At 40.5% G+C, this 13,147-nt stretch overlaps 1 protein-coding gene across 2 annotated transcripts in view; it reads left to right on the top strand.

Moving 5' to 3' along the window:
* Positions 1–13,147, top strand: part of RPTOR (regulatory associated protein of MTOR complex 1) — a 297,707-nt gene that overhangs the window by 155,603 nt on the left and 128,957 nt on the right. The window lies entirely within an intron of this gene.

Here is a 13,147-nt window from a genome sequence, read left to right as displayed (position 1 = left end):
GTATAAATTCATTTCCCCTGGTGCTGGCTGCGTGCTTCCTTGGATACCAGTATGTATTAGCCACATGTCAGTAAGGAAGAATGAGGCTTTATGTGACTCGCACTTCCCCTTAGAATTCCATGAAGGGCCTTTTACAGTTGTCAGAATCAAACCGTTCTTCTCACAACACAAAGCTCTGTTCTCAGCTCCGTTCCATTACTTTTGAAGTCAAAGGTAATTGCTTTTATCACTTTTCTTTCCTGAGGGTTAGCATGTCCAGCAAGTTCTTGCTCGTCTATTTAAAGCAAACTCCATCCACCAGTTGCCACTTTTGCCCAGTAGCCATTAGCAATGACATTCTTTCATTCCAGCTGAAAGCGTCAGGAGGATCAGACCTGTTCATGTTTTGATAAGAACGGCACTGGCTTCATCCATTTTTAAATAAAATTGTTGCTAAGACTAAACATGATTCTTTTAAATAGTTTGCACAGCATGACTTTGTAATCTATTCTAAAATTTTCCGTTGACGCTGGTCAAAGAAACAGTGCTAGAACTGGTTTTGGGTTGTTTTGTTTTGCAGCATGGGAATAGCCAGCAAGGTGCATATCTCAGTGTATGGGAAAGAAATATTATTGATGGCATCAGTAGTGTGGCTTGGTCTATAAGGCAATGAGATCCTTGCCCCAAAGACCCTGCAATCTAAAATAGTCATGAACACACCGAATAAAAACACTCCAAGGTGTGTAGGAAAGGGAGAGAGAGAAACAGTGGGGAAAGTAATATTGACTTGGGAGGAAATATAATTCTTAGTTCACTTTTGAAGACTGCAAACTTTGGACCAAAGCTGGGCAGTTCACAGCCCCGGAATTCCTTCTAGTCAGTGTAATGGAAGACCCCAAAATTTGGCTTAAATATATTTTGAGATTTAAACATGTCGGCAACCAAAGAACAGTAGTGACAATTCGTCATCATACTTAGCTGACAAACGTGGCTCATTAGTACTTGAGTTGAAGGATGGGGAAGACTTTTAAGAATGATGATCCAGAAGGTTTTATCTTTGGCAATGAATCATTTCTTATTGAAATGGAGCACTTAGTTTTATCACCATTGTTAGATAAAGAGCCAGGCGCTTGTTTACTGCAAAAGCTTATTGTGTATGCGAAGTAAAGATCATACTCAACAAGATGGTTTTCATGGCAACACCATTCCATTGCTTAATAAAGATAGATGGCAGGACTGAAAACAAAGACACAAAGTTTTAGAACATTCTAGGATAAATGCTGTCAGAACTTTAACTCTTTTGTTGATTGTCTCAAGGAGGTGGGCGAGGTTTCAGGAGTTAGCCAAATCAGTTAGACTCATGTCCTTTCTGTATCAGCCGCTGTATGGTAATGAGAGAAATGCTCCCTTTGATTGAACTAACCATTGAAGTGCTGATGTATCTTTCTAGCTGAATGACTTACACTGCAAGATTCTGGCACTTGTGTACCCTTTGGGCTTCCCCTCACGTATGCTCTTTGAGACACAAGTAACAAGGAAGCCCCAGAGCTAGTAAATACACCTCTACCCCGATATAACACGAATTCGAATAGAACGCGGTAAAGCAGTGCTCCGGGGTGGGAGGGGGGCTGCACATTCTGACGGATCAAAGCAAGTTCGCTATAACGCGGTTTCACCTATAGTGCGGTAAGATTTTTTTGGCTCCCGAGGACAGCGTTATATCGGGGTAGAGGTGTATTAGCATTGGTGATTGGAGCCCAGCAGAGAGAGCTACCATACCTGCTGCCTCACCACAATCCCCGTATCTTAAAAGATAGGCAGGAGAGGGATCAGTGGTTATACTAGTGGCAGGACCTAGCCGGGAGCAAGTTCGTAGGTTTGGATAACCATCCCAACTTTGAACTTTCCCTTTCACTGCTTATGAACACATCAGAGAATATTAACTAGAACATTTTGTTCTAACATGTAAGCCGTACATTTTAATGTGCATCTTAAATTTATACACATTAGATGTCCAATAGTAAAGTTAATGCGGTGAAGCTTTTACCAACTGAGGGGGGGAAACCTGGCTTCCTTTGAAGTAAATGTTTCCATTGTAATTAAAATGATTCACAGGATTTTGCTAAATTTCTGAGGACATTGACAGTTGCACCTGGCACAAGTTCAGTGACCTTGACATTTCATGGTCTGCACTTTTCACAATATACTGCAGTGATTTAGGGCTTTGTAAAGGTGACTGTTAGGAATAGTTGATGGAAGAAGCAATGGATACTGTCGATATGTTACATCACAGCCAAGAGCTGAGGCAGTGTGGCCTCCCTCCCCCTTTTAAATTTTCTTTCTTTCTTTCTTTCTTTCTTTCTTTCTTTCTTTCTTTCTTTCTTTCTTTCTTTCTTTCTTTCTTTCTTTCTTTCTTTCTTTCTTTCTTTCTTTCTTTCTAGATTTAGAAATGAAGTCTGCTTGGTCCTTGATGTCCAGGGCTCTCCAATGATTGTCAAAACATAATATGAAAGACATCAGGAGAAGTGAAACCAGGAAGGCAGCAAAATCCCACATGGGACAAACTCTTTGTGGAGCTTTGCTGCCTTCTGCTCGTTCCATGTTTGTTTATTTTAGTGGCCACATACCCAAAAAGGTAAAAAGCATTTACAGGTCTGTCTCATCTTACGCGGGGGTTCTGTTCTGCGGTTAGTGCGTAAAGCGAAAACCGCGTATAGCCAAAACCCTGTTGAGTTCAAAGGCGGGCGAAATCGCCCGCGCTACAGGTATAGTATTAAAACTGTTGTTTTTCTCTTTTTGTTTTTGTTTTTTCCGACCGCGTAAAGTTGAAATCGCGCATGTTAAATGCGCGTAAGATGCGACAGACCTGTATAATATTATGATCAGAGGACTGCCTTGAAATACCTTGTCCCACAGTGTGCAAGCAAATACACTGAGAATCTCTGCAAATTGCTTTATCTGAAAAACATTTAAGATACTCAAGTCTAAGGAAAATCTGCGTATTCAGTGGAACTCTGCAAAAATAAACAAAAGGAAAGCTAACTCTATTTTCTGAAGGGGGATGGAAATGAGACTATTTAATGTAAGCAATCAGTTTTTTATTTTATCATAAAACTGTGAGAAAGGAAATAAGAAATGCTTTACTTTTCCTCCAACATTTTATTCCATATTTTTTTCTGTAGCATTAGGCATCAGCTCCCATAAGTAATGGGTACAGGCTGATACTGCTGAATTTCAGTGCAGGTTGATTGGGTTTCTAAGGTTGGTTGGTGATGGACGTATTCAATTTTTGGCTGATTAATTATCCCTATTATTGAATTGATCTTTGTTTAAGCATCTGAGAGTTGAGAATTGCTCCTCCAGTCCCCCTCTGAAGTTAAAATTTGATTCCCGGGCAAAGATGAGATTGACTGTTATCAGATCGTATTCAGATAAAAGCCCTTTCCCCAGATCATTCAGCCTGTCATCCAGGCAACACAAGCAGTTTAATCTTTACTGCTGTCACAGGACAGGAGATCAGGACGTCTCATCTAGGAACAGAAGAATTGCTGAATTTTTTGAATGCAAAGATTTATCCTGCTAATTTTTCCAAACTTAATTGAGTCTCTGTGTAACATGCAGAATAACAGTGCAGTCAAATACCTTCTAATGTATGCTTGATAGCTGCAATTTAAAATCTATAGGCCCTGGTATGTGTGCAGACAGACATTATTCAGAGTACTGCCTAAGCACTTATGTACCTGCCTTCCTCCCAGGGCCGGCTCCAGGCACCAGCAAAGGAAGCAGGTGCCTGGGGCGGCCAATAGAAAGGGGCGACACTCCGTCCATTATCGGGGTGGCACGTCCGGGTCTGGGTCGGCGGCACTTTGGCGGCGGGTCCTTCACTCCCTCTCTTCCTCTTCAGCAGCAGCTCAATCGGGTTTTCTTTTCTTTTTTTTTTTTTCCCCCCCGCTGCTTGGGGTGACAAAAAAGCTGGAGCCGGCCCTGCTTCCTCCTGTTCACCTTCTCACCCAATAATAATACATCACATTTATATAGCACGTGCATCTCCAAAGCACTGGCAGACCTTAATGAATTTTCACAACACTGGGAGAGGGTAGGCAAAAGTTTTCTCCCCATTTTATGCATGGGGAAGCTGAGGCACATGGAGAGACAATTTACCCAAGGTAACATAGGGTGTCAGAACAGGGAGTAGGGCCAGATAATTTTTGACTCCCATCCCATGCACTGGTCATTAGTGTGCACTGCCCTTCACAGGCAGACATTCTTTTGCACAATACCTTACAAAGGTTATAGTCTTACAAAGGTTTCTAACATTGTAAATGTTCAGGACTAACACCTACTCTTATCACAGAAATTGTTTTTTAAAAAGCAAACATGTCCACAGTACAATATATGCCCTACTAACGAGCAATTGTTTTCAGTGCCAAGCCTTTTAGTGAAAAAATGTAAATCCCCTACTGTTTCTCAAGAGAATAGCTTGGATTATTCAAGTCTCAGGTTGCTTCTAGGGAATGGCTGCAGGCAGCAACTTCCTATTTCAGCCTGTCATTCACAGCTAAGAGCACCAGCCAAAATACACATCTCTGTGCATCTCACATTTAATAAAGAGAATTAAGTGTGAAATTGTTCTTGGAAATCTCTCTGCCTCTCCCATGTGGACCGAAATTTGGTATTCTGAATTCTGCTCTGATGTGAGTTCTTTCTACTTGCTTTGAAAATTAAGTTAAAGGGACAGACAAGTAGCTTAGGATCAATATTTGCCCTACCAAAAAGCCTGAACAAGGAATGCTTTTGGATTCCAGCTATACTAATATAACTTCACTATTTTATTGTTGAGTATTGTCTGGAATGTAAGTGTATATTTCTATGGAACCTTCACTGAAGAAGTTATGTGCCCTTGTGTTCCCTCTGCGGCAGCAGTTAACAAACACGATTTCTAGAGATGTATATTTTTCCTCTCATTCCAAACCAACCCAAGCTTTTTTTAAAAGTTTTGAATTTCAAGCAGCTTGAGAAATACTGAGTTACAACAAGGGAAGACAGACTCCTTCTGAATCCTGCACTGGACATTGTGGATCCCTTCCCACATGTTTTTGTGGATGATCTGAAGATGGCTGGTAACAGGCAAATGATAAATTCACCTGCATCATTTAGTTTTGTCTCTAGACTTTTAAAGTCTGAACGAATGTTACAGAAGTGTGATTGGGGTGGATGAGGGGAATCTGTGATGATAGTTTGCCCAATTTGGGATGCTAACTTTGCCAGGATGATTTTCTTCATGCTAAAGGATATATGTATAATCTTTGAGAGGTATTGAGACTGATCATGCAGAGTTGGAAAAGTAATGTAGTTCCTAAACTCAAGGAGTGAGAGAGAGCTTAGTGGTTTTTGTTTATGTTAAAATGACAGATTGTGAACCATGTAGGAATTATTCATTTTATTATAGAAAAACATACTGAAGAGTAATCTGAAGACACTTGAATGGTAGCAGGATGGGGTGGGTTATTGCTGGCTTCTGTTCTGCTTTTGGTTGTCTATTATGTTGAGTGTTTTTTCTGGACTTGTGACTCCTCTCTGGTTTGGGTGGTGTTTTTTTATTTTGAGACTAGGCTCAATGGGATTGATATTGTCTTGAGTTATTTTATAGCCCCCTAGATTTTCACAGAATACGTAGAAGGATATTGTCCCTGCCGCAAAGAGTTTACAATCTAAGGCCCTATACCTGCAAATGCTTAATTTTAAGCAGATAAGTAGTCTCACTGAAGTCAAGGCTTAAAGTTAAACATGTTTGTGTTGGTAGGATCAGGGTCTAAATTTTAGGTGTGACATACAGGAGAGAGAGAGGATAAGAGAGGGTTTTCAAAGGTTCCAGTAACCAATGACACAATTGCTTAGATTAAGCATGTGCACTTCTTGGTGGGCCTATCAAGATTTTTTGCTAAATATAAAAATAAAGAATAAGATTATGAAAATTATTAATATTCTTGACATACAGAAAAGGTTAAGGTAAAACAATTCTCTGATTAGCGCATATAAATAAATACCTAGATAGCTGCATTGTGAAATTTTGCTAAATATTTTAGATGAGTCTAACACTGCAATCCAATTAAACTATTATCATTATTTCAATGGAAAATTAACATTGAATATTGCAGGTGTGGCCAAAGTGCAACCAGCATGTGGCTCTTTGACAGGTCAGCTGCAGCTCGCAGAGCTCGGGGCTTCACCCCACAGTGGCTTCAGCCTTATGTGTGTGTGGGGGGGGGGGGGGAAGGTTCATTTTGTAGATGACAATGACATGTTCAAACTGTAAGAAATGCAAGTATGAAGAAGAAAACCGAAATTTTCAGCCAGAATGGGAGGAAGATTTTGCATTCACTAGCAAAAGTGGCAAACCCCTGTGCCTAATCTGCAATGCATCGCTCTCTCGCTACAAAGTGAACAACTTGAAACATCACTACAAAATAAATCACAATAATTTTTTGTTTAAGTACCCTCCTGGATCAGAATTAAGGAAAAACAAGCTACCCACATTAAAATTATGCCTCAACAGTCAACAGACACTACTTTCTGCGTTCAGTAAGGAAGCTAACCCAACAACAGAAGCTAGTTTTGTTATGGCATGGAATATTGCTCGTGCTAAATCTCAATATTGTGATGGAGAATTTGTTAGGAAGAATATTGCAGAAGTTGGTTGCAATTTTAGATCCAAGCCACACACAATTTCAGCGACTAATACAGCAAATTCCAATTTCGTGCCACACTACGGAGAGGCAGATCTCCCAGATCAGTGCCGATGTTGCAAGCAAGATGCAAAACAATCTAAAGAATTCTCTAGCATTCAACCTAGCTATCGATGAATCCACAGATGTTCAAGATAAACCACAATTAGCGATTTGTTCGTTATGTTTCTGCGGATGTAATTGTGAAAGAAAAAATGTTGGACTTAGTGGCGCTAAAAGAAACAACCTGTGATGTTGACACAAAGAACACACTTGACAAAGCATTGACAAATGCCGTTGTACCACTGGATAAACTTGTCAGTGTTACAATGGATGGAGCACCTGCAATGGTGGGGAAAAAAGTAGGCCTTATCAGACTCTTGAAAAGCGATCCCAAATTTCCAGAGTTTCTCCCTGCTCATTGCATCATCCATCATGACCATCTCACAGGCAGATGCTTCAAGTATGAAAATGTTATGAAAATAGTCCTAGAAATTGTAAATTTAATTCATTCAAATGAGAAGACTTATCGAGAGTACAAAAATTTCATTGAATTGATGGATCTTGAAGACAAACCTAACGTCTCTTTCTACTGTATTGTGAGGTGATTATCAACCACAAATGTCTTAAATAGGTTTGTGGATCCTATCAGTGCTTTCCTTGAAGAAAAGGAGAAGTCCTATCTACAACTGAAAGATGAGCAATGGATGCAATGTTTTTCACTGATATTATGTAACATCTACAAACTCTCAACTTGGCATTCCAAGGGAAGGATAAGATTATTTCTGACCTCACTCACAGTCTTCAGCTTCCAGAGTAAGTTAAAGCTTCTGCAAAGAGACATAGTGTCAAGAGACTTCAACCACTTTCCCCATCTCAAGAGTAGGATAAAACACATTCCCTGAAATCAAAGTAGAAGATCACAAACTTGAGGAATACAGAGGTAAATTACAAGGACTGCTTGATGACTTTCAGGCCAGGTTTGAAAATTTACAGAAGCTGAGATCCTGCTTCGCCTTTCTTGTAAACCCATTCATGCTTGATGTGATCAATGACAACTGTTCAATTCCCAAAACCGTGGTTACAGAAACATCTACTGTAGAAATGGAATTATTAGAACTCTAGGAAGATCAGGTTCTAAAGATGATGCATAAATCACAGTCTATAATTGAGTTCTGAAAGCAAGTTCCAGGAATGAAGTATTCTCAACTCAAGGGCCTGGTCTACACTCGGGGGAGGTGGGGAAGGGCGGGGGATCGATCTAAATTATGCAACTTCAGCTATGTGAATAATGTAGCTGAAGTCGACGTACTTAGATTGACTTACTGTGGTGTCTTCACTTCAGTGAGTTGACTGCTGCCGCTCCCCCGTCGACTCTGCCTGCGCCTCTCGCCGAGCTGGAGTACAGGAGTCGACGGGAGAGCGCCCGGGGGTCAATTTATCACGTCTAGACTAGATGCTATAAATCGACCCCCACTGGATCGATCACTGCCCACCGATCCGATGGGTAGTGAAGACATACCCAAGAAGACTAGTGTGCGACTCATTTCAATTTTGGCACAACATACTGTGTGAATCGCTGTACTCTGTGATGAAGTTTGTAAAATTGAAACATTGTGCAGTCCTTACAAATCAACATCTGACCAAGGTCCTCTGTACTGCCTTGACAGCATATCAACCAGATTTCCAAAGACTTATGACCAGGATGGAGACCCACAAGGCCTCTAGCTCTAGCAGTAATTAGCCAAAATACAGTAATTAGGATGTTAATATTTTTTAAAATGCATGTGTAAAGGTTGTGCATGTCTTGTGGCTCTCAAACTTCTGAAGATTATCATATAATCTCGGAGGGTCAGTAAATTTGGCCACCTCTGGAATATTGTATTTGCTTGGATTGAATATTCATTTGTGTTTAGAATGTCTTGTCTGTATCGTGGCAAAAAATATTCCTTACACAAAATAGGAGGAACATTATTGTTTGCTAAATGGCAGGACGTATTTGCTAGGGATAAAACATTTGTTTTAAAGCTTTTAAGATAGTTTTACAAACAACTGAGATTAAAAAAATGTTAGACTAAAGAGTATCTGTGTGTGATGTCTAATTGATCCCTTCCAGGGGTGGTTTCAGTGATTACTGTGCTGTAATAGTATGATACTGTCTATACAGAGATTTATATAGAAAAGGAAAGCACTTGGCTGTATCACTTTTAGCTGAAAAGCGCCATGGTTTTCCTCCATCTGCCTTTTTATTACATGCCAGAAAGATACATTGTGGCACATTTTACTTTAATGAAGTAAAGCTAGACTGTTACCTCACCATTCACACATCTTGCTGGGCTGGTTGCACATTTTTGAAGTCTGCTTATCATAGCTGTTGATACTTTCTTAATAGAGAGGAGCTTAGCTGGGAGAGTGTCAGATTGTGTTAGCTCTGAGCCAGGGTTTGAGCACTAATGGGAGAGTTGGGAATTGGGTATGAATGGCTTTGTGTTTTGATGAGGAGGAACTATGGGTGGATCCAATAACAGCCCAATCCCACTCCTCTCTAACCCAGAAGTGCAGCCTGTGGAGACTTGGGTCCTAAGTAGCATGCATTGTGGTCTGGTCATTTGGATCGCACGTGGAGCTTTGTATGCGGGAACCTGTGCTTTCTGTAGGCCACCCTTCCATATTAAAGATGAGTGGCTGCAGTGTATTCTGCACTTTAAGTGCAGCTCTCAAACTCTTGGCGTCTTGTCAGTTCAGTCCATGGATGGGATAGGTTTGGGTAACTCTGCAACAGGAGGTCATGTTGTCCAAGGGCTGAGTCTGGAAATGGTGAGATTCTGTTTGTTGTTGTGGGGAGAAGGCCTGAACGCTCCCTTTCCTCTAAACGTAAAACACCCACCGAGGCAGCGCTATCCCACACTGGGCCAGTTTTCATTGACTGGTATCCACCAGTGAGCAGCTGCATTTGGCTCACTGAGAAAGCTTTCTGATTAAAACCTGCATCTCAATCAGTACCCAGTCTTGATTTGAAGACATGAAGAAATCGAAAATTCCCTACTTCCCTGGTAGTTAATCATCCTCAAAGCTTAAAAAATGTATTACTAATTTGAATTTCTCTGGCTTTAACTTTCAACCATTGATTCTTGTTATCCCTTTCTGAGCTAGATTAAAGAGCTGTTCAGTACTCAATATTTTCTCCTTTTGAAGGTATTTGTACGCAGCATTCAGGCTACTTTTTCTTTTCTTTTTTTGGGGGGGATAAACTAAACAGATTGAGCTCTTTAAGACTCTCACTGTGAGATATTTTTTCCAGCCCTTTAATCACTTAAATTGTGATTTTTCTGGGCATCCTTTCCAACTTTTCGTCATCCTTTTTAAAATCTTCACAGCAGAACTGGACACAGTATTCCAGTACTGGTCTCACCAATGCCATAGACAGAGGCAAAATGACCTCCCTACTCTTCACTACTCCCTTCTTTATATATCCAAGAATCACATTAGTCCTCTTTGCCACCGCATCAGTTGTTTGTCCACTGTGAGCTCTTAATCTTGTTCAGAGTTAGTGATTTCCAGGATATGGTTCCCCATTCTGTAGGTATGGCCTGCATTCTTTCGTCCTAAGTGTATGATTTTGCATTCGGCAACACATTTTTTTAACGGTCCCAGCTTACCAGGCAATCCAGGTTTGTTCTGAATGATTGCCCTATCCTCATTGTTTACCACTCCACCAATCTTTGTGTCATCTGCAAATTTCAGCAGCAGAGCTACTAGTTCCTAAACTTAGGAAACCTGGACATTGGTGCCAGTGGCTTGGGTTGAGGTAAAGGGTAACAAATCATTTTAGTTTTCTTGAAGCTCCTATTTGCTGCTGGTCCCCATCTAGACAAAAAGGTGTTTTTGGAAGCAGTGTCCTGTCAACTCACTGAGGAGGGAAGGAATATTAAGTATAGCTAGAACCATGGGCTCCACTGTAGCAAATGCAAAGTTTAAAATTTTGTCTCAGCCCTATTATAGCTATACTTTGGTTCCATACCACTAAACTCTACGTCTGGGGGAACAGACTTAAAAAAGAATGTACACTAAATTCAGCATTGCATTTGTAGAATACACATTCCATGTGCTACAATCTCCTGCAAACTAACTTTGGAATCATGGGCTGCTTTGTCAGTTACTAAATTTACCCTGCGCTAAGATTTACTTGCTTGAGAGAGAGTCAGTATGTAAATATTTCAGTATTTGCAGAGATTTGAATTGATTTCTTACACCCCAAACACTGAACTTTGAGAATCCCTGGTATTGCAGTTTCCCTGAGTCTCCCAAGACAGGAGAAGTGTTGGCAATAGATCACTGTTTGGAAGGCTACCATGCTAGGAGTCGTTCAGTGTTCTTTTTTCTCCTTTCAAAAATAAAATAAAGTTGAAAATTTGGTTCCTCAGCATTTTTAATGTGACACTGTGATGTAGACTCCCTGTGTGTATTGCTGACAAGATCGTCCTGTTCATGGAGGTGAGACTGAACTTCATATCCCAAAGCTGGAGAACCGGAGGATGTGAATGTTAACCAAGTGGACTGATGCCACCAACCCACATAGGCCAGAGAACAGCTTGCAGCTGCAGTGGTAATAGCTGCTGTTTGATCATCTCCCGCCATATTATATTAGCAATGCCCCTGACCCTTTAGTGAAAGGGACTTTGTTCTCTTCAAAGAATATTAAACATCATGGACAGAAGATTTTTATACTGAATATTTTACTTTGAAAGTTACAGCTAGGAGGATTCAGGTGGCTGTGCATTGCACCTTGAGATAATCTGTACCCTAAACGTCTGGATTTGGCTTAAGTGGAACAGGCAGAATGACTCCTGAAAGACCGCAGAGCTCAAATGCAGCCAAAGTGGCGGTAAAAGTTATTGCCTCAGCTTGTGGTGTGGTTTTCTGTGTTACTCTAGGGCTCCAAAATGCATGCTTTCAGCAGCAGTTTGATGATGGTTTATTGGCTAGAAGGAGTGACTGCGTCTGAAAATCTTGAGAGGGAGAAGTTTTTCAGATGAAAACTATTTGAAAATCTCTTCCTGCTCTGTAACTGAGAGTGATGAAGAGAATGTCTTTCACACTCGATTCCTTGTGCGATACATGTATTAAAATTTTGCACAGTAGTGCAGATCTTGATGGTCCAGTGGGTACCATTATTGCTTTCCAGGAATGCTGACCTGTTCATCAGAAAGCCTTTGGCTTAGAGAAACACCTTCTGTTGGAATAAGAAGCCACCTAGTGAGTTTAAATATTTACCTGACGTATTTTTCAGATAGTTGTTATGGTGGCACCTGAAGGCTATAGCGACGGATCATAAGAAATATATAGGCAGATGTGCATCATATTCACGAGGCAAATTTTCAAAGAACTTAGTGGGAGGAAAAATGTGGTATACTTGTAAGAAACAGCAAAATGTGCCCCTCATAAATGAACATTAATGACCTCAGTAGAAGAGGCACGCATACTCCAATGTGCTTAAATTGTTGTGTGGCTTGAATAATGAGGAGAATCTCACTAGATTCTACGTCATGGATAGACAATATCTTTCTAGTTCATTTACAACAGCAGGGAGTTGTGAAGTAAGTCTGTTACCCTCATAAACCTTTAACAGTAGGGCCACATTTTCCAACCCAATGTGCTCTTTATTATGATTGTCACTGCCTGGAAAGTTGTGTTTTCTGACTGAACATCATTCTGTGCCAGTGGACGCTGAGCAGTTCTTATCCAGAGGCTATTTGGAACATGAGCTCAAAGTTTTTATTATTAATCATATTTTTTATTCAATACTTCAACAGAAGTATTGGTTGGTGAATAAAATGAAGCCAGACAACAGATGTGATCTGAAAAACAAACTTTCTGGAGTTCCTAACAGCACCTCTCCCTGCAGTGCCCCTAAAGATACATTTCCCTCACCTCATCTCATGGTTTATCATCTCTTGATCGTGGTCTTCCATCCAAAATCTCAATTCCTGAGATAATTCAGATATTACTGCTTTTATTGATAGAATGAAATTTGTCCAGCAATATTCTTGATAAGCCCATTTGGCTTATGATTCCATTATCCTCTTCATATTTGTTCCATCATTTTGCTAGGGAAAGGAGTTAGATTTACAGGATGGTAATATTTGGGATCATTTTTCTTTCCTTTCTTTGAACATCAGTACTGCATTTTGCTTACCTCCAATTTCCAGTACCTCCCCAATTGTCTCATCCTCCCCCCCCCATTATTCAGTGACATGGCAAATTTGTTAGCAAATTCCCTTAGTGCTGTATAAGGCATAGCTGTTGTTACAGGAGTTCAGAATCTCAGTCATTTAAGTCCTACATTAATTCGTATAGTTCAGGTGATGGAAAGGCGAAAAGCAGCAAACTGGAGTAGGGAACAAAATGTGAGGTAAACTGATACGTGGAAGAAGTTCCTACTG

The sequence above is a fragment of the Emys orbicularis genome, chromosome 13, assembly GCF_028017835.1.
Source record: "Emys orbicularis isolate rEmyOrb1 chromosome 13, rEmyOrb1.hap1, whole genome shotgun sequence".
In the NCBI taxonomy this organism is placed as follows: Eukaryota; Metazoa; Chordata; order Testudines; family Emydidae; genus Emys; species Emys orbicularis.
This window is presented reverse-complemented; position numbering and strand designations above follow the sequence as displayed.